At 50.0% G+C, this 26,772-nt stretch overlaps 1 protein-coding gene and 1 long non-coding RNA gene across 6 annotated transcripts in view; one reads left to right on the top strand and one right to left on the bottom strand.

Annotated features, from left to right (window-relative positions):
• The window catches only part of CARD11 (caspase recruitment domain family member 11), a 108,732-nt gene that overhangs the window by 48,130 nt on the left and 33,830 nt on the right, over positions 1 to 26,772 (bottom strand). The window contains exon 1 of one of the 5 annotated variants that reach the window (XM_081552673.1): positions 6,474 to 6,641. The exons of 3 other annotated variants lie outside the window; for them this stretch is intronic. The gene's annotated coding sequence lies outside the window, so the exon portion shown is untranslated. Of the gene's footprint in view, positions 1 to 6,473; positions 6,642 to 26,772 lie in introns of those variants that run through there. One more of the 5 variants, XM_081552675.1, reaches the window with a different exon arrangement.
• LOC145531098 (uncharacterized) overlaps positions 15,875 to 26,772 on the top strand; it is a 43,309-nt gene continuing 32,411 nt past the window's right edge. The window contains exons 1-2 of the long non-coding RNA XR_014072184.1: positions 15,875 to 16,044; positions 23,794 to 23,866. This is a non-coding gene — a long non-coding RNA (uncharacterized LOC145531098). The remainder of the gene's footprint in view (positions 16,045 to 23,793; positions 23,867 to 26,772) is intronic.

Here is a 26,772-nt window from a genome sequence, read left to right on the forward strand (position 1 = left end):
GACCAGACTTCCGTGAACACCCCGAGGTGTGCAAGGCGTGAGGTCAGAATTGTACTTTCTCAGACCTCAGTCCCCTGGGCAGATTTCCGGGCAGCAGAGAAAAGCAAAGTGGGAGGAGGTTTGAGGGCTGGGAGAGAGTGACTCCTTTCACTCTCGGCTCAGGGAGCTGGGGGGCTGGCGTTGCATGTGCAGGCCCCCCACAAGGAGGTGACTCCTGCCCTCCAGAGCTTAAAATACACCGTGCTTGAGGGCAGGAAGTGTCATGGACCCCCTCCTCCCAAAGATGGGGGCTGTGGGGGGAAGGCTTGCAGGAATTCTACTCGAGTCAAACAAAAAGAGAGTCAAGCCAAGTAATCCTAGCACCAAGAGACACAACCAGCAACTTCTGCTTCCCTATGTTCTAAGACCGGGTCCCCAGCTCCAGGATCTAATAATGCCCGATGAGCTGAGGTGGAGCTGATGTAATAATAACAAAGAAAAACACACACAACAAATGTAATGTACTTGAATCACCCTCCCCTCCCAGGTCTATGGAAAAATTGTCTTCCACAAAACCAGTCCCTGGTGCCAGAAAGTTTGGGGCCTGCTATTCTAGAGGAGAGGATATGGTCCTGGACTCTGCCATCTTCTGCTTTGTGGCCTCAGGCACGTTGCTTAACGTCTCTGAGCACCCATTTATTGTTCTGTAAAACTGGATGCAGGGCTTCCCAGGTGGCTCAGTGGTAAAGAACCCGCCTGCCGATGCAGGAGACGCAGGTTCCATCCCTGGGTCAGGACGATCCCCTGGAGAAGGAAACGGCACCCCACTCCAGTATGCTTGCCTGGAAAATCCCATGGACAGAGGAGCCTGAAGGCTACAGTCCATGGGGTCACTAAAGAGTCAGACACGACCGAGTGACTAAAGAACAACAACAAAATTGGACATGGCAGCTCTGTCTTAGGGTTGCTGTGATGCACGTGGAAGGCATTATTATTATTATTATTTTTAGCTTCACTGGACAGCACGCAGTATCTTCGCTCCCGGACCAGGGAAAGAACCTGCACCCCTGCATTTGAAGTGCAGTCTTAACCACTGGATGGCCAGGGAAGTCCCACATACCAGGCACTTAATCAGTCCCATTAGTCCACACCTCTGGAAGCCCTCGGCAGACTCCAGGTGGAGAGCCACCTCTACCTTGGCGTCCTGAATAATGACCTCCACACCAGACAGATTTTAGAGGAAACTTTAAAGACCTGTCCTCAGCCCTTCCACCTGTGTTTCTAATTTGTTCACACCCGCTGGTGTGAGCTCCTGTGTATCACGTTGCTTACAACCCTCTGGGCAGGGTCATCTCCTACTTCCTTGTGCGCCCCGGAGGGCTAGCAAGGATCTTTCACAAATAGGCATTTAATATTAATTGAGTGATCGATTTCCGACGGAATAGCGCTGGCTGTCTGGTTATCGTTTCCTCCTTTCAGTGGAAAAGGCTTTTCCCTCGTGGGTGTGGGGAGCTTTGCACATGACAGCCGACTGACGGGCTCACAGGCCCTTCACTCCTAGTCAGCGGGTTTCGCTGGGCCTGCAGTTCAGATCTAAGCACCAATCTATCTTCTAGTCCCAATCAGTCATGGACTGGAAGTCTAGAATATACCTCCCTCCAGCTTCTGACTTTGGGGTCAGAGCCGTCTTGTCACAAACCACAAAAATGCAGAAAAGCCACGGGTCTCCTCCGCTCTCCCCAACTCATCACATCAGCGTGACGGCAACCCCTGCTCTTTTGCAATGGGCTGCTTCCCTGGGGCCCTCCCAGAGTCTGAAGGATATGCTGCATTTTCAAGGACAGCCCATTCTAGCCACTGGGGCGGGAACCTCCCTGGTGGTCCAGTGGCTAAGACTCTACGCTTCCAATGCAGGGCGCCCCGGTTCGATCCCTGGTTGGGGAACTAGATCCCACATGCAACAACTAAGAGTTCGCATGCCCCACCACAGTCAATAAATAAATACTAAAAACAAACAAAAGCAAAACACAAGTTAGCCACTGGGGCGCTGGGGTTCCATTTGTGGAATCCTAATTCTCTGAAAATGGACAACCCACCACGGGCTGGCATTTGGGGGGAATCAGCCTAACATGTCACATTCTCAGCATGGGGGTAACAGGAGGTTTACGGAGACCTCCCCCCAGCTGACCCTCAGAAGGCGCGTTGCTGGACCAGCTGCGCGACACATACTGAGCCGCAACAGGTGCCCAACACCCAGTGGGTTGGAGGTGGTGTCCAGATCCCAGGAGGGCACAGAATGACTCAGTAACAAAACCCACAGCGAACAGCGAGGGTGGAGCAGGCAGGTCTAAGAAGAGACCGCTGTTGGTCGCACAGCTGGGGACTCTGTCCTCCGTGAGTCCTGCGTGGTGGGTCTGGGTCGGTACATAATTTAGATGACCCCAGACCCACTCCAGACCGAGGTCCTGCCTCTCGGCGGGAAAGGAATTATCAAGGTACCAGCGTTGGGAAACTGCAGGACACAGCAGTGAGTTTCAGGTTTAACTGCGCAGGAAAAACGGGAGACGCGCCTCCCTCCTCAGTGCGTCTGAGCAGGACTGAGCTAAGCCACGAACTGCAACCGCCACCATCTCCCAATCCTTCTGGGACCAACGGCCCAGAATGGGGTGGCTCCAGACGCCGGATCTGTCCTACCTCCCCTTCCTCCCTGGGTCTTGCGGCAGCATCCCTATTTACTGGAGACATTTTTATAAGAATACAGCGCTCTCGTCACCACTGTTATTACAACAATGGCGCTTCCATGCGCCAGTGAAATTCAAACCAGATTTTCTATCCCGAGATGTTCTGCCAAAGAGATGGCGCGGGAGTAAGTTAGTTACAGCGCATGCAGGGAGCATCCACTATGTTGGGAGTGAAATAGGCTTGTGCGTTCCATTAAGGGTCAGGCTTCTGAGAGGGAGAGATGCTTAGAGAGGGTCTCTCGACTCTGAATTAACCCCCAAATAAACAGCTCTCTCATGGCCCGGGGCCCCCCTCCCGGCCTCCTACCTCCGTACCGCCTCATTTCAATTAGCTCTCTGTCATTCCAGTCTCCTTTTCCTTTGGATCATCAAGGCTGGCTGTCATTGATGGCTAGAACGTCAGGGGCAGGGTCAAACAGCAGACTCCTCCCACCTGGCCCTCAAAGGGATGGCACGGAGACGGAGTTGTCATGGCCATAGGACAGAACTGCCCTGGGGGTGGGCAGGCCCATGGGCCATGTTCCCACGTCTCCCACCTCCCTCTCCAGTCCTGGCAGCCTCGAACCCTCAGCACCAGTGACCCTTCAAAGGAAGATATCTGATATACACAATGGAATACTATTCAGCTGTAAAAAGGAACAAAGTACTGATCCATGCCACAACATGGACAAAAACATCGAACGCATCGAACTGAGCAAAGAAACCACACTCCAAAGGCCACACACTGTGTGAGTCAGTCGATACAAAAAGCGCAGAACGGGAGCGATCCACACAGGCAGAAGCAGACTGGTGGCGGCCAGGGGCCGCGGTGGGGGGCAGGAGGGGGTGGCCGCTGACGGGCGCGGGGCTTTACCTGGGGGTGACGAGAATGGTTTGGGACTAGACAGAGGTGGCAGTGGCACAACATGAACGTGCTGAACACTGCAGAACTGGTCACGTTAAAACGGTGGACTTCGTGATGGCCACGTCACCTCGCACCAAAGCAAATCAATGACAACAGCGACGATTTCTGGAGCACACACGAGGTACCAGGGCGACAACCAAGATTAACCGGAACCCATTAACAGCCCTGCCGAAGGCATCATCAATTATGATGAAGAGATAAGGAAGCTGAGGCGGGGGTGGGGGGACACCCCAGCGGGCAGGGGTGTCAGACAGCCACGTGCTCTTACTCCCCCGGCGTTTCAAACCTCAGGCTCTGGAAGCCTGGGGATCAGAGGAGCAGATGATGAGAACCTCTGTGTCCAGGAAACGGAGAGGGAGGCAGAGGGAGGCGGGTGAGGGTACGAAGAAGAGATGGGGACAGAGAAAAGGGAACAGGAACTCGGAGCTTTATTTAGTAGCCGCAGGTGCGGGGTGAGAACAGGACAGAGAAACGGAGCAAGACGCGGCCGTCCAGGGAGGAGAGTGGGAGGCGGGGGGCGGCCTCCCGGATGTCGGGAATTCTGCCTGGCTGGGAAGCACGCCTGGCTCCTGACTCTGCCTCCCGGTCATCACACGCCTGCTCTGAAACCTCCTGGCACGCGAACCTGAGCGATTTCCTGTAATCCGGCTCACCTGTTTTAAAGCCACACGCCACCTCGAAACACACAAACGCCAAAGACTCACATTTTCCACGTATCTACGCGCTGTCAGGGGAGTCGGGAAGACAAGGTCGCAAAACACCTCCAAACACGCAGACTTTCCTCCCCAGGAGCGCCGCGGCCCGCCTCTCAAGGGACTGCGGTGTCAAGGTGTCTCTGATTGAATTTGGCAGAGTTGGAGGCTGGTGGGCGTTTCCTTTTCACTTTCTCTGCCACCAGGCACAGGCAAATATGAGCCCTTGTTTTTTTTCTGACGTTTTATCCTTCCCACACGGTCGTGTTGGAAATAACTTGACCAGGTGTTTGAAAGGAACAGGGATGGGAATTCAGGAATCTTGACGCTCAGAGGTCACCTCCAGCTCCTCATCATGTAAGCGAAAGCTTATGAATCAGGTGCGAACCAGAAAGATTTTTTTTTTCGCATGTGCCGCATGACATAATCACCAATAATTAAGGCAGCCATCAAATCTGCACCCAGACACTGTGCATGGCTATGGACTTGAGATACAAGTTTTTATTTTAAATTAATTTATTTGCTGGGGCTTCCCAGGTGGCACTAGTGGTAAAGAACCCGCCCGCCAATGCAGGAAATGTAAGAGATGAGGGCTCAGTCCCTGGGTTGAGAAGGTCCCCTGGGAGAGGGCATAGCAACTCACTCCAGCATTCTTGGCGAGAGAATCCCATGGACAGAAGAGCCTGGCGGGCTACAGTCCAAAAGGTCGTAAGGAGTTGGACACGACTGAAGCGACTTAGCACACGTGCACGTTAAGTACTATTTCGTTTTGGCCGGATTTTTGTTGTTGTGTGCTGGCTTTCTCTAGTTGCAGCAAACTCCAGTTGCGGAGTTCAGGCTTCTCACTGCGGAGGCTTCCCCTGCTGGAGAGCACAGTCTCCTAGGGTGCACGAGCTTCAGTAGCTGTGGCTCATGGGCTTGGCTGCCCTGTAGCACATGGAATCTTACTGGACCAGGGATCGAACTTGTGTTCCCTGCATTGGCAGATGGAATCTTAACCACTGGACCGCCGAGGAAATGCCTAGGGACAAGTCCCATCAGCAAAGCACTGCTGCCTCTGTGACCACTGAAAGAGCCCAGGCTTGCAAGCTGGCTGAGTTTCATCCACCAGGCGGTGACATTTCTGCATCTTGGGATGTTATCTGCTGCGTGGCAGACACATCCCTCTTTCTCATTTGAAAGGACGCCTCCACGATCCAGGTGACTTCTTCAAACCAGTGTGACTCCCAAAAGTAGACTGCAATCTCTAATAAGCCAAAGACCCCCAGAGGCTGCCTCAAAGGTTTCTTCCAGGACTCAGTGGATTCCTGAAGCTCTGCATGAGGAAACGGGGAACCTTCTGAGATGCATCCGGAAGTTCCGTGAGAGCAGCACTCCCCGGGGGCCCGGTCCACCGGCTCCCTTGGGATGCCATTCACCTCACATCATGCCTTTCCTCCCTGGGTTCTGGATTAAAGGGCTCCCGCCAGCTCAGCTCTGCAGTCTCCCTCTCTCATTCCATTTTGCTTGCGGGCAGGGGCTTGACCCTGGTGAGGGGTTGGCCAACATTTAGCAACAGGCTGGCTTCTCTGCACACGGAATCTTAACACACCTCGGAGGAGCTGACTCAAAGGTGCTCCTGGGAGAGGGCAAGGCAGTGGAGCTGAGCTGCAGATAAAGGCGAGGCCCCAGCTTCTGGGGACAGATGTTCGCACACTTCCTCTCCACCAGCTGGGCCGCAGGCATCTCCCTCCTTCAACAGGAACACACGCCGGGCACCCACCCCCACGCCTCAGCCCTCCGCACGGTGCTCCCCCGGAATAAGAGGTTTTTTTAAAAAAAGAAAAAAAACAGCACGTAAAAACAAGAGCGTTCTGGTCCAAATCGATCATCAGGCATTTATTGAAAGGCTTCTCTGGGCTCTAGTCCACGCTCTGTGTAACCAAAGCTATAGCCTAAAACTGCGCCTGGCACCCGCTGTCGAGTCTCTTGTGTCGTTTAGGAAATGAAGATGAAGCCGTGTGAGCTCACGGTTGGGATGGATCGGTGAGGGGGTTAGGGGCTCCACAGCGGCCCCCGCCTGCTCCAGAGGATGCTCCCTGACCGACGATGTGGGCTCACGAGCTGGGCGCACACCCCTCAAAGCAAGAGGACCGGCCGGTTGGAAAATATACTCACAGGTTTGCAAACCAGCTCAGCTCCAGGTCTGGCTGGCGGGGCTGGTGGGTGTCTCTCCGTGGTCCTCTCCAATTCCCTCTCCTCCAGCGAGGTGACTGCCAGGCCCCCAGGAAATGCTGAGGCTGCAGAGAGCACTGCAGCCACCCCCGGAAGCCCACACTCAACACCCCGCTCAGAGGCTGCCTCTATTTTTAGCAGGGGCAGAGGTGGGGGCTGGGGGGCTGCCACACTTCCCTTTTTATTTTTATTCTGAGCAGCGGCTGTGGGTGACTTTCCGCGGAGGGGGAGGCTGGAAGAGGAGGAGACTGAGGGTCCTCAGGCGGGCGGGGCACTGCGGAGCAGGAGGGCTGTGTCTGCCGTGGGGGGCAGTGGGGATGGGGGGCGGGAGGGGAGGGGAAGGGGGAGCAGCTCAGCCCGTCCTTCCTGGGTCCTCTGCATCTGTGCGGACCTCGCCTGGGAGGCCATGGTCCTGACAGCTGCGTGGAGGCGGGAGGCCGGCTGATGGGAAGCGTGGGACCCAGAACCTTCCCGGACGGACGATGCTTCCGGGGGCCCCATGCGGGGCTGCCCAGAGCCAAGGGCCCCACCATGCTCTCTTCTCCTCCCAACATCCTCCTTGGACGCTGACTCAGCTCCTCTGACCACCGTGTCCACCTCTCTCTGCCCAGTCCCGCTGGACCGCCCCCCTGAGGGCTGCAGCGGGGCTGGGGACCACCCGACCCCCCTGGGAGGCCCTAGAAGTTGACGGGTCAGCAGACTCTCAGGGAGACTGTGAGCGAGACCGAGGTGACACGTGACAGCCTGGCCTGCAGGCCTGGGAGGGTACGAAAGGTCAGCCTGCCCCTTTCCTGGAAGCCGGCAGGCCCCCTCTGTCCCCCCACCACCAGACACAAGCTTCTCATGCCAGGCTCCTCGGCCCCATGCCACACAGAGCCCAGACCTCCAGCTCAGCCCAATTCCTCTCTCTCCCAGCCTTTCCGTTCCCTTTGTCTACACAACTGCAGGATGATCAGTAAGCTGCGTGCGTCTTAAATGAACGGTCTGAAAAGAAAGCACCCGGTCACCGAGACCCCGATCAAGAAGCAGGGCCCAGCGGCCACCAGGGCAAGGGCGCTCACGGCCCTTTCCGTGCAACTCCCCAGCCCCACCCCAGAGGCAGCCACGGCTGTGCTCTCCGTCTTGCCTTTTTTCTGGACCTCAGGAAAATACAGCAGCCTGGCCGGCTCTCTGAGGTCTGGCTTGTCCCTCCTTGTCCACTGACGTGTGAGCCATGGCTTATTCATCCACCTGCTGATGGACATTTGGGTCATGGCTGCAGTTTAGCCCCTGGGGCATTCCTGTACGAACCTTCATGGGGGTGTATGTTGTCATGTCTTTCGAGTAAAGACTGCCAGGCACAGGGAGGGTGCACACTGACCTCTGTCAGGAGCCCCCGCTCCATTTCCCAAAGTGGCCTGTCACCCTGCCCCCCACCCCCGCCAGCACTGGCCCTTAGATTTGCTGACCTCAGACCTCGACTGGCTGAGTGAAGACCCCATTCTCTCACTCGGCACAACCCACGCTTCCCACCTCCCATCCCCTCCTGGTCTCTCTCTACCTGGACCATTCATTCTTTTATGCCTCCCAGGTGGATTGGGCTGAATAGCGACCCCAAACCCATGTCTGCCTGGAAGCTCAAAATGTGCCCTTTTATGGAAACAGGGTCTTTGCAGATGTAGCTAAGTGAAGACGAGGTTTTCTTGGATTTAGACCCAATGACGCACACAGAGACCCAGAGGGAGGATGGCCACGTGACGGTGGGATGCAGAGACAGAGCGAGGAGGCCATGAGGCCACGTGACGGTGGGATGCAGACATAGAGCGATGAGGCCACGAGCCACGGACACCTGGAGCCGCCAGAAACTCAAAGGAAGGAAGGGTCCTCCCTGGAGGGAGCACGGCCCTGCCTTGATTTCACACTTCTGGCCTCTATGATTGAGAGAGAACATGGTTGCTTTCGTCTGAAGCCATCCTGACTGTGGGAATCTGTTACGGCAGCTTCAGGACACAAACACACCCAGAAGCATCTTGAATCGTGTCTGCCAGTCAAACTCCTATCCGACCTCAAGGCCCTCCCTCATCAACGCCTCCTCCTACAGGAAGCTCTCCCTGATGGCCCTCACCTCATGTATCTCCTCCCCGCTAGGCACCTCCAGACACGACCCCCTCAGTGGCTATGGGCAGGATGCTGTGGCCACCACTGACCAGGTGGGTGACCCTGGGCAGAATGTGGTTAATGCATAATCTGCAAAGCTGTGGCAGGGAGGTCAGTGGCAGACTGGGAAGAGGGCAGTCTCCTGGGCTGTGGCCACTGCAGCTCCCGTGGGACTGAAGGGGAGGGTGGGGGGTAGTGGGCTCTGCAAACCCCAAGGCAGCCCCCAGGGAGGGGCCAGATGACGAATCGCCTGACCTTTGCCCTCCCTGTGTTCTCCCACTGGTCAGACTGACAGAGAGGCCAAAGGTCAGGGAGCAGTAGACAGGCTTCTTGGGGTCAGCCTCTGGGCACAGCAGCGGGGGTGAGTCTGCAGGGCAGACGGGGGCCTTCCGGCCTCTTTTCTGAGTCCTGGGTGTCTCCTCTGTTACATGGGGACAGTGACAGTGCTGAGCTTGCGGGGGAGCATGTGGGCGGGGAGACGCTTGGATGCTGGGAGGCCGGCCGGTGGGCGCTGGGGCCTGGGAGCCGTGTGGTCTCCGGGTGTCCGCGCACATTCCAGGTGCTGATGGCGTAACTGTTGCCTTGAACTGAGGAGGAGGAAGTGGGCCCTCCCCGTGTGTGGGCAGGGCAGCGGCTTTAGGAGGCTCTCTTTGAGACGCTGGGCGCTTATTCCTCCCTGTTCCTGGTCCTCCTGCGGGAGCACGCTGAGGGAAGCCCCGCTTCCCCGCACCTCCTGTCGTCCTCCCGGCTGTCTGGATGCTGTTCTTCCAAGAAACTGAGGCTCAGAGAAGCTGCAGGCTTTGTCTGAGGTCATGTGGGGTCTCGGTCCGCTTAGAGGCTGAGTGCCGAAGTAGCACTGCCCAGGCGGCTCAAACAACTGGCGTCGATCCCCCAGCTCCGGATGCTGGACGCCAAGATCAGGGTGCTGGCGGCTGGGTGTCTGGTGAGGGCCTCCCCTGGTTCACAGGCGTCGCCCTCTCGTTCTGTCCTCATGGCTCCTCTGTGTGAGCTCGTGGGGGCTGGGGGCTCTGCTGTCTCTTCTTCCTCCAAGATCACTAATCCCGTCACGAGGCCCCCACCCCGGGGACCCTGTCTAACCCCCATCTCACCCGAAGGCCGTACCTCCCGCCATGGGTTCCGCCCGCAGCCGGGAGAAGCGCCTGGCTGTGCTGGCGGTTTGGTTCCTTGCGGGGTCGGGGGCGCCCTCGTCACCTGCTGCGCTGTGAGCATCGCCACGACATTGTCAGCGGAGGGACGACTCCCAGAGCCAGTCGGTGGCAGGGAAGTGCAGCGTGAAGATGCGATCTTCATGGTCAGAGCACACGGTAATGGGGTTTCACGGCTGGCAGGGGGCCTGGTCACCATTCCAGCCATGGGCGAGGCCACGCACCGTCGAGGGAGCGCAGGGGCCGCGGTGAGCCGAGGCACTCAATGAATTACAGCGTCCCCGCCCGGCCGGCCCGGAGCCTGCTGGGCCCTCTGTCTGAGGTTTCTTCCGCCCTTCACAGCAGCCGCCCCGGGGACCAGGGCCCGAGGCCCTCCGTGTTGCAGAAGAAGCTCTGTTGCAGAAGAAGGTGTTGAACGCTGAGCCCGGGACCCCCGCCCGGGTGGGGGGGAGCAGGGGCTGACCATGGTCTTCTCCCCCCTGCACACTGACCTCTCCTCACCCCCCTCCCCTCCCCTTGGAGAAGCAGACGCTTCCAGGCTCAGGCAACAGGCAGCAAGGACGAGACTGCCTGAAGCTGCCCCGTTGTGGGGGGATTTCAGGGCAGAGGACGTCCGCCCACGTTCCAGGGTGGGAAGCCCTCAAGTCCCTTTTGAATTCTGAAACACGCGCCGTTGGAGAGACCAAACATGGATCGCAGAATTTTTTTTTTCCATGGCTGGCTGAGGCGATTCCCACGGGGCTTGGCGAGGGTCTACAAGAGGGATGAAGCCAACATCCAAGGAGCTGAGAAGGTGAGTTCTCCCGGGAGGAGGGGTTACTCGAGGCCGCGGCGGAAAGGGAGCCCCAGGAGCCTTCGCGGAGCAGCGGGACCTGAGTCACACGAAAGGAAGTGGCGTCGAGAGCCTCCTGCGCACACGCCCCGGGAGGCACGCGTCTGAGCCGGCGGGGAGGACTGTTCTAGTACAGCGAGGAGGAGACAGAGCAAAAACAGCTGGTTCTGCGATGCGAACAGCCCCGCGGGCAACAGCCCCGCGGGCAATCGGTGACCCTGGAGACGAAACACAGCCCACTGCCGAGGGAGGGGGGTGGCTGGTGGCTTCGGAGTAGGAACCCCGGCCCAGAGCCCCATCTGTCCTGCCAGCCGACCCGCCGAGGTCCAGTTCCGCCCAAGCACTTGGGGTGGGCCTCCTCCCTGCGCTGTCTGCTTCTTTAACTGCGCCTTGAAACTCCAACTCTCAACAGCATAGGCCCTTCACTGCTGCCTCAGTTGTCAGAGTCAAGACTCATAAAATCCTACTTCAAAAAGGGCCAGTGATTTTATTTTCTGATCATAAATATGAAATTCAATTAGCAGTTTGCTGCTAATGAAGTCGCCGTGGAAGCAGAGAGGGGAAGAGAGGAGCCCAGGGACAACAGAACCGGCTCCTGCTCCCTCTCCCTCCTTCCTGGTCCCCGCGGGGTCGGAGCAGAGAGGGAGCCTCAGCCAGAAAGGCTGGGAGGGGGTGCCAGGCGCTCACTCGGGCGGAGGACTGGACGCAGCTCTGGCTGGGATGCCCCTCCTTGGATTGGTGGGAAGTTCTGGACATTCTGGCCCCGTCAGAGGGCTGGTTCTGTCTCCTGGCAGAGGGAAGGCGCTGGGAAGAAAACGGGGTCTCCATCCAGAAGCGGGAGACACCACGAGAGCCTAGGAGCCCAGTTCCTCTCCTCGACTCCGGACATCGGCGGGTGAGTGCCCTTGTGGGACCCACACTTCACAAAACACGCGCCAGACCCAACACCCACCCCGTTCTGCCAACTACCCCATCTTAGTTCCTCTATAAATAGGAACCCATAAATAATCTATAAACAGCTTCATCTATAAAATAGGAATCATAATGCCCACAGCTGGCAGAGCTTTAGTGATGACTAAACACACTTCTAAAGAGCCTGCCTGCAGCAGAGCAGACGCTCAGTTAACGGGAGCCTTCTTCATCACCCTCCGTGTATGAGCTGAGTAGTTAAACCCAAAGTCCAGAACTTACTGACATCTTAAGTCCTATTAATCAGAAGTGGACTCTTCCACACATTATCCAAGAAGCCGAGGTTAAGATGTGATTGTTAATTTCCTAAACATGACGGGGAAACAAAACCCAGTCCACATGGTCGCTGGTGAAATGAAGCCAACACCACCTTAGGTGTGCTCTGCATCCGTGTTAAATCCAGGCGTGTGGGCATGGTGTGACATGCGTCCCTTACACGTGGAGAGCCCCCCTGCCACACGCACACCCTACGTGTGTACAGGGGAGCAGGCGCACAGACTCCCCAAACACGAGTATCCGTTAGATGCGAGAAAGGGCCACATCCTGTCCTGACGGAGCCCGCAGCATCCAACTTCAGACTTAGTCTGTGCTCCAGGCACACGAGATTATACTCAAGAAAAACGTTTATGGCCAAGATAAGAGAGTCTGAGGGTTGTTTTCTTGCTACCTTAAAAAAAAAAATATTTTTGGCTGTGCTGGGTCTTTGTTGCTGTGCAGGCTTTTCCTCCAGTTGCAGAGAGTGGGGACTACTTGCTCGTTTGGGGTGCGGGGGCTTCTCATTGCAGTGGCTTCTCTTGTTGGGGAGCACAGGCTCTAGGGTGCATGGGCTTTAGTAATTGTAGCTCCTGGGCTCACACTATAAAGAATCTGCCTGCCGTGCAGGAGACCTGGGTTTGATTCCCAGGTTGGGAAGAGCCCCTGGAGAAGGAAATGGCAACCCACTCCAGTATTCTTGCCTGAGAATCCCACAGACAGAGGAGCCTGGAAGGCTGCAGTCCACGGGTCCCAAAGAGGCACGACTGAATGACTAACACTCGTAACACTGGGCTCCAGACGACAGGCTCAGTAGTTGCCATGCAGGGGTTTAGCTACCACGCAACATGTGGAATCCTCCTGGATCTGGGATCAAACCCACATCTCCTGCATTGGCAGGCAGGATTCTTTACCACTGAGCCACCAGGAAAGCCCTTCTTTTTTTTTTTTTTCAAATTAAACATTACTGCCATCCTGCTGGCCTTTGGGCTCCTGGACAAGAAGGAAGGGCAAAGGTGGCTCCTTGTGGCTCTCCGGGGAATTCTCCTGGGGTCACAGCTGACTTCTGGTCTGCTGCAGCCTGGCGTCCCTCAGGTGTAACTGCCAGCCCCAAAGGTACAGGAAGCGTCAGGGTGAAATGGTACAGGTAGGCAACGTTTGTATAAGTCAGATCCTCTTCTCTTCATCTGCTAGTCTAGCACTGAGGTCTCCCCTGGGCCCCAAGAAACAGCTGACTCCCCAGAAGGAGCTGCTCCAGCTTACAAGGTCCTCACCAGCCGGAGGGTGGTCTACGGCCCACAGCCTCGGCACCACCTGCGGGCGGTCAGACCCGCAGCGTTTCAGGCCTCACCTTGGACCTCCTCAGGCAGAGCTTGCGTTTGAACAGGCTCTCCAGGTGGCTGACCACACACGGAGAAGTGTGGCTCTCCTCCCTCACTGCTGGCAGACACACCGGTTGTTGACCTACCTGTCCACCCCATCTAAACTCCTAGAACCTTCTAGACACATGCTGGACTCTCTGGCTCACACGCAGCCTGGCCTTTTTGGCTTCAGACACTGAAGATCCTTTGGGGTAACCAAGCCCCAAGTTGGACCAGGTCTTCATACGACAGCCCTCAGTGGCCCTCACTTTGTTTCGGCCTGGCTACTGGGTCCCAGGTGCCCGGACAAGCCGACACTCCAGTGGTGCATTAACTCCGCTTCTGACTGATGGCTCCAGCTGGAAGCAACTGCCAGGACTTGAGGCTCAGAGGCTCTGCTGACCACCGCCTAGCTCTGCTAACCATGGTCATCTTCCAGTCTTTTAAACAGGCTAAGGAAGAACACTGTATACTTGCAGCTAGTCCTTTTTACAAAATGAAGGCTTAGGCAAAGTAAAAATTACGCCCCACAGTTATAATATTATAATACAACAGTTATACTATTTCATACAACAAGAATTCAGGATGTACTTGAAGTCTTCTTTGGGGACAGAATGCCCAATGGATCCTAATTACAACAATGGATCCTTCATCACCAGTCTTTCACGATAGCCTCTTATCTGGCCTGGTGAATTCAGATCAGTTGTGAGGTTTGTGGAAAGTAATATGCCATGAACAACAGAGATAATACTGAATAACCATAAAATGGAGAAGTGGTTTGAAACAACTGTTTGTAGACACTGAACATCAGGAGGCTCAGTATAACCCTGGTGGAAGGCAAACTGACTGGGTAAGCCTCAACTGACTGAGCGCCGAAGAATGGATGCTTTTGAACTGTGGTGCTGCAGAAGACTCTTGAGAGTCCCCTGGACTGCAAGGAGATCAAACCAGTCCATCCTAAAGGAAATCTACCCTGAATATTCCTTAGAAGGACTGATGTTGAAGCTGAAGCACCAATATTTTGGCCACCTGATGTGAAGAACTGACTCATTGGAAAAGACCCTGATGCTGGGAAAGATTGAGGGCAGGAGGAGAGGGGACGACAGAGGATGAGATGGCTGGACGGCATCACCGACTCGATGGACATGAGTCTAAGCAGGCTCTGGGAGATGGCGGAGCACAGAGTGGTCTGGTGTGCTATAGTCCACGGGGTCGCAAAGAGTCACACACGTCTGAGCGACCGAACAACGACAACAAGCCTCGTGATCACCGGCTTTTGGTCTGGATGCACCACAGGGCAGGGAGGTGGAGCCCAAACTGAGGTGACAGGCCAGGGCACAGGGCTGCCGGGGTTTGCAGTCTGGGAGGAGGGGCACCATGGGGAGGGAAGCCCGAGAGAACGAGTCGGCTCAGGACTAAACCACACAGGCACAGGTGGGACGCCGCGAGCTGAGCTGGGGACGAGCACGAAGGGGCTGTGAACTGAGCGATTTCAGATGACATAAGACAGGAACGCTGGGGCTCCAATCAGCCAGGGCGGGAGGACTCACCAAGTCCCTGGAGGTTCAGAGACCAAGTAAGTCCCACCTGAAGAGCAGGGCGACTCCAACTCCAGGGTGAGGACCAATCTAAACGCAACCAACAGAGACATACATCAGCATATGTAAAATAGAGAGCCAGTGGGAATTTGCTGTATGAAGCAGGGAGGTCAAAGCCAGGGCTCTGTGACAACCTAGAGGGGTGGGACTGGGTGGGAGGCGGGAAGGAGGTTCAGCAGCGGGTGGCTGGGTGGGATGTGTATACGTGTTGCTGACTCACACTGCTGTATGGCAGAAACCAGTACAACATTGTAAAGCAATTACCCTCCAAATAAAAATAAATACATGTTAAAAAGTAAAGTTCAAAAGATTCAAACCTATTCACACATAAATTAACTATCTGCCAGATCAACACTCATCACAACTTATAAACAACAAAATTCAGAAACTTGGCATCCACAGTGACCAGAACTCAGCAAAAAAATTTTTACTAGACATGTGCATACGCTGACAGGGAGAAAAACCAGTCAATAGAAACAGGCCCAGAAATTATAGAAATGTTGGAATTTGCATACAAACATTTTGATAGAGCTATTATAAGTACGCCAAAGACTTAAAGGAAATAGAAACAGGAGAAGGGAAAAGACATGAAACAAGAAAAAACCAAATGAAAATCCTAGACCTAAAATTTAGAGTATACAAACTACAAATTCAATAGACGGGCGTAACAACCACTCAGACACTACAGAAGAAAAAAATCAGTGAACTTGAAGAAAGGGCAATAAAAACCATACACCTAAGGCATGGAGACGAAAAAAGGTGCAAAAGGATGAACAGAAAATCAGTGAATTGTGGAATAATATCAAGTGGTCTATCATTCATGAGATAAGAGTCCTAGAAGGAGAGGAGAAAAGAGAAAATGTGGAAGAAAAATTCCTTTAATTTTTTCCCCCAAATTTAATGAAAAATATCAATCCACAGATCTAATAAATTCAATGAACTCTAAGCAAAATAAACATTAAAATATACATAAGTCTATCTCAAACTGATGAAAATCAAATATAAAAAACTCCAGATTATTAAAAACTCTACAGGAGGCGGGGCTGAGATGGCGGAGGAATAGGACGCGGAGACCACTCTCTCCCCCACAAATTCATCGAAAGAACATCTGAACGCTGAGCAAACTTCACAAAACAACTTCTGAACGCTGGCCGAGGACATCAGGCTTCCAGAAAAACAGCCCATTGTCTTCGAAAGGAGGTACGACAAAATATAAAAGATAAAAAGAGAGACAAAAGAGTTAGGGACGGAGACCCGTCCCGGGGAGGGAGTCGTAAAAGAGGAGAAGTTTCCAAACACCAGGAAACCCACTCACTGGCGGGTTTGGGGGAAGATTTAGAATCTCGGAGGGCAACATAACCGGGAGAAAAAATAAATAAAACCCACAGATTACGTGCCTAAAGGCAACTCCCAGCAAAGAACCCCAGACGCTCGCATCATCCGCCACCAGCAAGTGGGGGCTGAACGGAGAGGAGCGGGCGGCATTGCCTAGGGTAAGGACTGGGCCCGAGTGCCCTGAGGGCAATCTGAGGGAGCTAACGTGAGATAGTAACCTAAACTGTGGGACAGCCAGAGAGAGAGAACTATCCCGCGAGAAGCCCAACTCTAAGGCACTGCCGGCCGCTCACAGAACAAAGGACTGAGCGATACCAGAGGAGAGCTAGCCGGCTGCAGACCGCCCCATCCCCCGCCGGACACAGCAGGCAGGCGGGGCCCACCAGAGCCGGAAAGGGGCAAACTCGGCCCCAGAGAGGGCACCCCCTACCAAACTGCAAACAGGCTCCCAGTTTCTAAACAAAGACTGCCTGAGATCCCGGAGGGTCGACAGCCGCCGGGAGGGTGGCAGCCAGAGACCAGCTCCCCAGAACCGACACAAAGCACACCGGAGCCGGGCGCGCCCGTAAACCGAGGCGGGGACCAGGGAGGTGATAAGCCACACCGCCCCAACAGGGGAGAGCGCGCTCGCCAAACTCCTGGCCGCCTGAGCAGCTCCGACCGGGGATCGGCACAAACCATGGGCCCAACCGAGTCTGTGCCTTTGTGGAGTAACCGGGAGCCTGAACCTGAGCGGCTTAGACCTGGGAAGTGCACGCATCTCAGGGCCCACTCCCCGGCCGAGTAACCTGAAGCCTGAGCAGGGTAGACGGGGAAAGCACACACGCCGTGAGCGGGGGCGAACCCAGTGCGGCCGAGACACTGCGAGCTCGCCACACACACGCCAGTGATATTGGTTTGCAGTGTTCCTCCCTCCCCACAGCACGACTGAACAAGCGAACCTAAAGAGACCACCTCTGCCCCTTCGTGGCAGGGCGGAAATTAGACACTGAAGAGACCTGCAAACAGAGCCAAATAAACAGAGGGAAGCGCTTTGGAAGTGACAGGCCAACAGATTAAATCCTTGTAGTTAAAACCGACTGCACTGAAAGGGGCCTGTAGATCTTGAAAAGTATAAGCAGGAACAAGGATCTATCTGAAACTGAACAGACCCCACACTGCTCACAACAGCTCCAGAGAAAGTCCTGGATATATTTTTACTATTATCATTTTTTTTTAATTAAAAAATTTTTTTTCTTTTTTATTTAAGTCCTCTATTACACCTTTAATTTTCATTTTTATAACCCACTATTACCTTGCAAAAAAAAAACCAACCCTATTTTTAAAGCAAACTGCATACATATATCTTATACTTTTTGTGATTTTGTTTTCTTTTTTTTTTATATTGTATTTTTTTAAGAGTCTAACCTCTACTCTAGATTTTTAATCTTTGTTTTACATATTTGATATCAATTTTGTACATTTAAGAATCCAATCTTTAGTACCCATCTTTACTCAGGAGTGTGGTTACTGGCTTGATTACTCTCTCCCCCTATTGACGCTCTTTATTCTCCCCCAGGGAACCTCTATCTCCCACCCTCCTCCTTCTCTTCTCAACCCAATTCTGTGAATCTCTGAGGGTGTTCTGGGCACCGGAGAACACTTTGGGAACAGAACACTGCCCAGATCTCTCTGTCCCCTCTTGATTCCTCCCTTTCTACTCATGCTCACCTCTGTTACCTTCCTCCCCCCTCTCTATGTATCTCTGTGAACCGCTCTGAGGGTTCCAGACTGTGGAGAGCACAGAGGGAAGTGCTTACTGGCTAGACTGCTCTCTCCAAGTTTGAGCCCCCCTCTTCCCCTCCTGGTCACCTCAACCCCCCCCCCCCCACCTCTCCATGTAACTCGGTGAACCTCTCTGGGTATCCCTCACTGTGGAGAATCTTGTCACCATTAACCTAAAAGTTATATTATCGATTCTGTATGGATGGAGAAGTCTTGAGGCTACTGCAAGAATAAGACTGAAAACCAGAGGAAACATTAATTAATAGGAGATCATCCAAATGCCTCCATACATACACTGAAACCAAGCTCCCCCCAAGAGCCAATAAGTTCCAGAGCAAGACACACCACGCAAATTCTCCAGCAACTCAGGAACATAGCCCTGAGCATCAATATACAGGCTTCCCATAGGCACACCAAATCCATAGACATCTCAAAACTCAATACTGGACACTCCATTGCACTCTAGAGGGAAGAAATCCAGCTCCACCCACCAGAACACCGACACAAGCTCCCTCATCCAGGAAACCTTGACAAGCCACCCGTCCAACCCCACCCACAGTGAGGAACCTCCACAATAAAGAGGAACTTCAAACTACCAGAATACAGAAAGGCCACGCCTAACACAGCAATCTAAACAAGATGAAAAGGCAGAGAAATACTCAGCATGTAAAGGAAAATGAGAAATGCCCACCAAACCAAACAAAAGAGGAGGAGATAGGGAATCTATCTGAAAAAGAATTTAGAATAATGATAATAAAAATGATCCAAAATCTTGAAAACAAAATGGAGTTACAGATAAATAGCCTGGAGACAAGGATTGAGAAGATGCAAGAAATGTTTATAAAGGACCTAGAAGAAATAAAAAGGAGTCAATATATAATGAATAATGAAATAAAGGAGATAAAAGACACTCTGGAGGGAACCAACAGTAGAATAACGGAGGCAGAAGATAGGATAAGTGAGGTAGAAGATAGAATGATGGAAATAAACGAAGCAGAGAGGAAAAAAGAAAAAAGAATCAAAAGAAATGAGGAAAACCTCAGGGACCTCTGGGACAATATGAAACGCCCCAACATTCGAATCATAGGAGTCCCAGAAGAAGAAGACAAAAGGAAAGGCCATGAAAAAATACTCGAGGAGATAATAGTTGAAAATTTCCCTAAAATGGGGAAGGAAATAGTCACAGAAGTCCAAGAAACCCAGAGAGTCCCAAACAGGATAAACCCAAGGCGAAACACCCCAAGACACATATTAATCAAATTAACAAAGATCAAACACAAAGAACAAATATTAAAAGCAGCAAGGGAAAAACAACAAATAACACACAAGGGGATCCCCATAAGGGTAACAGCTGATCTTTCAATAGAAACCCTTCAGGCGAGAAGGGAATGGCAGGACATACTTAAAGTAATGAAAGAGAATAATCTACAACCCAGATTACTGTACCCAGCAAGGATCTCATTCAGATATGAAGGAGAATTCAAAAGCTTTACCGACAAGCAAAAGCTGAGGGAATTCAGCACCACCAAACCAGCTCTCCAACAAATGCTAAAGGATCTTCTCTAAACAGGAAACACAGAAAGGATGTTTAAACACGAACTCAAAACAACAAAGTAAATGGCAACGGGACCATACTTATCAATAATTACCTTAAATGTAAATGGGTTGAATGCCCCAACCAAAAGACAAAGACTGGCTGAATGGATACAAAAACAAGACCCCTATATATGCTGTCTACAAGAGACCCACCTCAAAACTAGGGACACATACAGACTGAAAGTGAAGGGCTGGAAAAACATATTTCATGCAAACAGAGACCAAAAGAAAGCAGGAGTCGCAGTACTCATTTCAGATAAAATAGACTTTAAAATAAAGGCTGTGAAAAGAGACAAAGAAGGACACTACATAAAGATCAAAGGATCAATCCAAGAAGAAGATGTAACAATTATAAATATATATGCACCCAACATAGGAGCACCACAATATATAAGGCAAATACTAACAAGTATGAAAGGGGAAATTAACAATAATACAATAATAGTGGGAGACCTTAATACTCCACTCACACATACGGATAGATCAACTAAACAGAAAATTAACAAGGAAACACAAACTTTAAATGATACAATAGACAAGTTAGATTTAATTGATATTTACAGAACTTTCCACCCCAAAACAATCAATTTCACCTTTTTCTCAAGTGCACACGGAACTTTCTCCAGGATAGATCACATCCTAGGCCATAAATCTAGCCTTGGTAAATTCAAAAAAATTGAAATCATCCCAGTCATCTTCTCTGACCACAATGCAGTAAGATTAGACCTCAATTACAGGAAAAAAACTATTAAAAATTCCAACATATGGAGGCTAAACAACACACTTCTGAATAACCAACAAATCACAGAAGAAACCAAAAAAGAAATCAAAATATGCATAGAAATGAATGAAAATGAAAACACAACAACCCAAAACCTATGGGAAACTGTAAAAGCAATGCTAAGGGGAAGGTTCATAGCAATACAGGCGTACCTCAAGAAACAAGAAAAAAATCAAATAAATAACCTAACTCTACACCTAAAGCAACTAGAGAAGGAAGAAATGAAGAACCCCAGGGTTAGTAGAAGGAAAGAAATCATAAAAATTAGGGCAGAAATAAATGCTAAAGAAACAAAAGAGACCATAGCAAAAATCAACAAAACTAAAAGCTGGTTTTTTGAGAAGATAAACAAAATTGACAAACCATTAGCCAGACTCATCAAGAAACAAAGGGAGAAGAATCAGATCAACAAAATTAGAAATGAAAATGGAGAGATCACAACAGACTACGTAGAAATACAAAGGATCATAAGAGACTACTACCAACAGCTATATGAGAATAAAATGGACAACATGGAAGAAATGGACAAATTCTTAGAAAAGTATAACTTTCCAAAACTGAACCAGGAAGAAATAGAAGATCTTAACAGACTCATCACAAGCACAGAAATCGAAACTGTAATCAGAAATCTTCCAGCAAAAAAAAGCCCAGGACCAGGCGGCTTCACAGCTGAATTCTACCAAAAATTTAGAGAAGAGCTAACACCTATCCTACTCAAACTCTTCCAGAAAATTGCAGAAGATGGTAAACTTCCAAACTCTTTCTATGAGGCCACCATCACCCTAATTCCAAAACCAGACAAAGATGCCACAAAAAAAGAAAACTACAGGCCAATGTCACTGATGAACACAGATGCAAAAATCCTTAATAAAATTCTAGCAAACAGAATCCAACATCATATTAAAAAGACCATACATCATGACCAAGTGGGCTTTATCCCAGTAATGCAAGGTTTCTTTAACATCCGCAAATCAATCAATGTAATACACCACATTAACAAATTGAAAGATAAAAACCATATGATTATCTCAATAGATGCAGAAAAAGCCTTTGACAAAATTCAACATCCATTTATGATAAAAATCCTCCAGAAAGCAGGAATAGAAGGAACATACCTCAACATAATAAAAGCTATATATGACAAACCCACAGCAAACATTATCCTCAATGGTGAAAAATTGAAAGCATCTCCCCTAAAGTCAGAAACAAGGCAAGGGTGCCCACTTTCACCACTACTATTCAACATAGTTTTGGAAGTTTTGGCCACAGCAATCAGAGCTGAAAAAGAAATAAAAGGAATCCAGATAGGAAAAGAAGTAAAACTCTCACTGTTTGCAGATGACATGATCCTCTACATAGAAAACCCTCAAGATTCTACCAGAAAATTACTAGAGCTAATTAATGAATATAGTAAAGTTGCAGGATATAAAAATAACACACAGAAATCCCTTGCATTCCTATACACCAATAACGAGAAAACAGAAAGAGAAATTAAGGAAACAATACCATTCACCATTGCAACAAAAAGAATAAAATACTTAGGAATATATCTACCTAAAGAAACAAAAGACTTATATATAGAAAACTATAAAACACTGATGAAAGAAATCAAAGAGGACACAAACAGATGGAGAAATACACCGTGTTCATGGATTGGAAGAATTAATATAGTGAAAATGAGTATGCTACCCAAAGCAATCTATAGATTCAATGCAATCCCTATCAAGCTACCAACGGTATTTTTCACAGAACTAGAACAAATCATTTCACAATTTGTATGGAAATATAAGAAACCTCGAATAGCCAAAGCAATCTTGAGAAAGAAGAATGGAACTGGAGGAATCAACCTGCCTGACTTCAGGCTCTACTACAAAGCTACAGTCATCAAGACAGTATGGTACTGGCACAAAGACAGAAATATAGATCAATGGAACAAAATAGAAAGCCAAGAGATAAATCCACGTAACTATGGACACCTTATCTTCGACAAAGGAGGCAAGAATATACAATGGAGAAAAGACAATCTCTTTAACAAGTGGTGCTGGGAAAACTGGTCAACCACTTGTAAAAGAATGAAAGTAGAACACTTTCTAACACCATACACAAAAATAAACTCAAAATGGATTAAAGATCTAAACGTAAGACCAGAAAGTATAAAACTCCTAGAGGAAAACATAGGCAAAACACTCTCCGACATAAATCACAGCAGGATCCTCCATGACCCACCTCCCAGAATATTGGAAATAAAAGCAAAAATAAATGGGACCTAATTAAAATTAAAAGCTTTTGCACAACAAAGGAAACTCTAAGCAAGGTGAAAAGACAGCCTTCAGAATGGGAGAAAATAATAGCAAACGAAGCAACAGACAATTAATCTCAAAAATATACAAGCAACTCCTGCAGCTGAATTCCAGAAAAATAAACGACCCAATCAAAAAATGGGCCAAAGAACTAAACAGACATTTCTCCAAAGAAGACATACAGATGGCTAACAAACACATGAAAAGATGCTCAACATCACTCATTATTAGAGAAATGCAAATCAAAACCACAATGAGATACCATTTCACACCAGTCAGAATGGCTGCTATCCAAAAGTCTACAAGCAATAAATGCTGGAGAGGGTGTGGAGAAAAGGGAACCCTCTTACACTGTTGGTGGGAATGCAAACAAGTACAGCCACTATGGAGAACAGTGTGGAGATTCCTTAAAAAACTGGGAATAGAACTGCCGTATTACCCAGCAATCCCACTGCTGGGCATACACACCGAGGAAACCAGAATTGAAAGAGACGCATGTACCCCAATGTTCATTGCTGCACTGCTTACAATAGCCAGGACATGGAAGCAACCTAGACGTCCATCAGCAGACGAATGGATAAGGAAGCTGTGGTACATATACACAATGGAATATTACTCAGCCATTAAAAAGAATACATTTGAATCAGTTCTATTGAGATGGATGAAACTGGAGCCCATTATACAGAGTGAAGTAAGCCAGAAAGAAAAACACCAATACAGTATACTAATGCATATATATGGAATTTGAAAGATGGTAACGATAACCCTATATGAGAGACAGAATAAGAGACACAGATGCATAGAACAGTCTTATGGACTCTGAGGGAGAAGGTGAGGGTGGGACGTTCTGAGAGAATAGCATTGAAACATGTATATTATCATATGTGGAACAGAACACCATTCCAGGTTCGATGCATGAGACAGATGCTCAGGGCTGGGGCAATGGGATGACCCAGAGGGATGGGATGCGGAGGGAGGTGGGAGGGGGGTTCACAATGGGGAACACATGTAAACCCATGGCTGATTCATGTCAATGTATGGCAAAAACTATTACAATATTGTAAAGTAATTAGCCCCCAACTAAAATAAATAAATTTATTAAAAGCAAAAAAAAAAAAGAACTCCATCATGAGCAGACCCGCAGTGTAAGGAATGTTAAATGTTATTTTTCAGACTGAAGAAATATGATTCCAGACAGAAACTAGGATCTGCATGAAGGACTGAAGAGTGCCAACATGGTAAACGTGTGAGTTAAGATAAAATTTTTTCCATTTGCAATTTCTTTGAAAAATAATTAGTGGCTTCATAGAGAACGGGCTTGTGGACACAGTGCGGGGAGGGGAGGGCAGGATGAATTGAGAGAGGCATTGGCATTACACACCACCACGTGTAAAGCAGAGAGCTAGCGGGAAGCTGGTACGTAACACAGGGAGTCCAGCCTGGGGTGGGATGGTGGGTGGAGGGAGGCTCAAGAGGGAAGGGAGATATATATATATATAATTATGACTGATTCATGCTGTTGAACAGCAGAAATCAATATAACACTGTAAACAATTATCCTCTAATTAAAAATTTTTTAAAAATACAAGCAAACAGGAGGGAAAGCCTTCAAAAAATAATTAGTGGCTTAAAGCAAAACTAATAATATTCTATTGTGCAGTTTATAACACGTGTGTGTGCTAAGTCGATTCAGTAGTGTCCAACTCTGCAACCCTATGGACTGTAGCCTGCTAGGTTCCTCTGTCCATGGGATTTCCCTGGCAAGAATACTGGGGTGGGTTGCCATTTCCTCCTCCAGGGGATCTTCCTGACCCAGGGATGGAACCCTCATCTCTTATGTCTCCTGCACTGATAGTGAAGTGAAATTGCTCAGTCGTATCCGACTCTTTGCAACCCCATGGACTGAGGATCAGGTTCCTCCATCCGTGGAATTTTCCAGGCAAGAGTACTAGAATTTTCCAAGTACTCCTTGGGAAAGGAGTACATCAAGGCTGTATATTGCCACCCTGCTTATTTAACTTATATGCAGAGTACATCATGAGAAACGCTGGGCTGGAGGAAGCACAAGATGGAATCAAGGTTGCTGGGAGAAATATCAATAACCTCAGATACACAGATTACACCATCCTTATGGCAGAAAGTGAAGAAGAACTAAAGAGCCTCCTGATGAAAGTGAAACAGGAGAGTGAAAAAGTTGGCTTAAAGCTCAACATTCAGAAAACTAAGATCATGGCATCCAGTCCCATCACTTCATGGCAGATAGATGGGGAAACAGTGGAAACAGTGTCAGACTTTATTTTTTGGGCTCCAAAATCACTGCAGATGGTGACTGCAGCCATGAAATTAAAAGACGCTTCCTCCTTGGAAGAGAAGTTATGACCAACCTAGACAGCATATTAAAAAGCAGAGACATTACTTTGCCGACAAAGGTCCGTCTAGTCAAGGCTATGGTTTTTCCAGTAGTCAGGTATGGACGTGAGAGTTGTATCATAAGGAAAGCTGAGCACTGAAGAATTGATGCTTTTGAACTGTGGTGTTGGAGAAGACTCTTGAGAGTCCCTTGGACTACAACGAGATCCAACCAGTCCATCCTGAAGGAAATCAGTCCTGAATATTCATTGGAAGGACTGATGCTGAAGCTGAAACTCTTAATACTTTGGCCACCTGATGCGAAGAACTGACTTATTTGAAAAGACCCTGATGATGGGAAAGATTGAAGGCGGGAGGAGAGGGGGACAACGGAGGATGAGGTGGTTGGATGGCATCACTGACTCGATGGACATGAGTTTGAGCAAGCTCCGGGAGTTGGTGATGAACAGGGAGGCCTGGCGTGCTACAGTCTATGGGGTCGCAAAGAGTTGGACAGACTGAGCAACTGAACTGAAGGCTTCTCCATCTGTGGAATTTTCCAGGCAAGAGTACTAGAGTGAGTTGCCAGTGGGTTCTTTCCCACTAGTGCCACCTGGGATACTCACTCTGACCACCCAGCCGCCATGCTGTGAGGGGTGGAAGCAGCCAGGAGAGGCCCTCGTGCCCAGGAAGGGAGGGTCCCAGCCCTCAGACTCAGATCCCTGCCCATGGGCATGGAGTGAGCCGTCTTGGTCCCCCAAGCTGATGGCGCATGGAGCAGACACATGAGATTAGCATCCAGCTAAGCTCAGCCCAACATGCAGACTCGTGAGCGAAACAAGTGGTTTAAAGCCATTCCGTTTTGGAGTGGTTTTTATGCAACAACACTTAACCAGAACGCCGTGGCCTCGGGCAGACGCTTCACTTCTCCAGACCTCAGAGTCCTCAGTGCCAAAGACAGCAGGATTCAAAGTCTTCCAGTGTACCTTCCAGCTCAAACAGTCAATGCATTCTCTGAATGTAAACAATGTTTTTCTCAGCTTTATCATAAAACGGAACATCTTTTTCTCCAATTCACTAAAAACTCCCTTGTATTAATATGTATCAGAACACCGTGTCACGGCTTCTCAAGAGTTAACGTCTAACTGTCTTGTCTGGGGTCGGAGGCAGAGCCTAAAGAGGAGACCAGAGGTGTGCCCTGGGAATCCGCATTTTTCATGCCACGCTGGACCACTGACAGCGTTTTAAGTGGCAAGGCCCTTGTCCCTCTGTCAACAGCAGCTGCCATCAGCCACGGTCTTAAACACGTAAAGGCAGTATCTGATTTAATCCCCATGACAGCGCTATGAGGCAGGTTTCAGAATCATTTGCACCTGACAGACTGGAGACCCAGCGTCTGGAGAGGTCAGGTGACTTGTCCGAGGTCACGGTTAGTGAGCGGCCTGGGCAGGGTGTGAATCTAGATCAGCCCACAGATGCACATTTCCCCTGGCCACTCTCTTTTAACCACGGGGTAAGATGAGATTAACCATTTTTTTGGGGGGGGGTTAATCTCCCCCCTTTGTGCCTGCAGCCAGCCAGCTGGGATGAAAATCTATCACGGAGGGCAGGAGTGTGGACGCGGGAACACATCAAGAATAACAAAACACAGTTAACAAAGACAGAGGTGACTTTTTCAGGTTTCCTATCCCCAGCTGTGATTAATTTACAGCTTTTTACATGCTAATGTTTTCCTGCCTTCTGCCAGTAATAAATAACCAATATGCTTTAATACCTAGTTATTATTCATCCCTTTCAGATATT

The sequence above is a fragment of the Giraffa tippelskirchi genome, chromosome 13 (genome assembly GCF_054371585.1).
Source record: "Giraffa tippelskirchi isolate mGirTip1 chromosome 13, T2T-mGirTip1v1.2.pri, whole genome shotgun sequence".
Taxonomy (NCBI): Eukaryota; Metazoa; Chordata; class Mammalia; order Artiodactyla; family Giraffidae; genus Giraffa; species Giraffa tippelskirchi.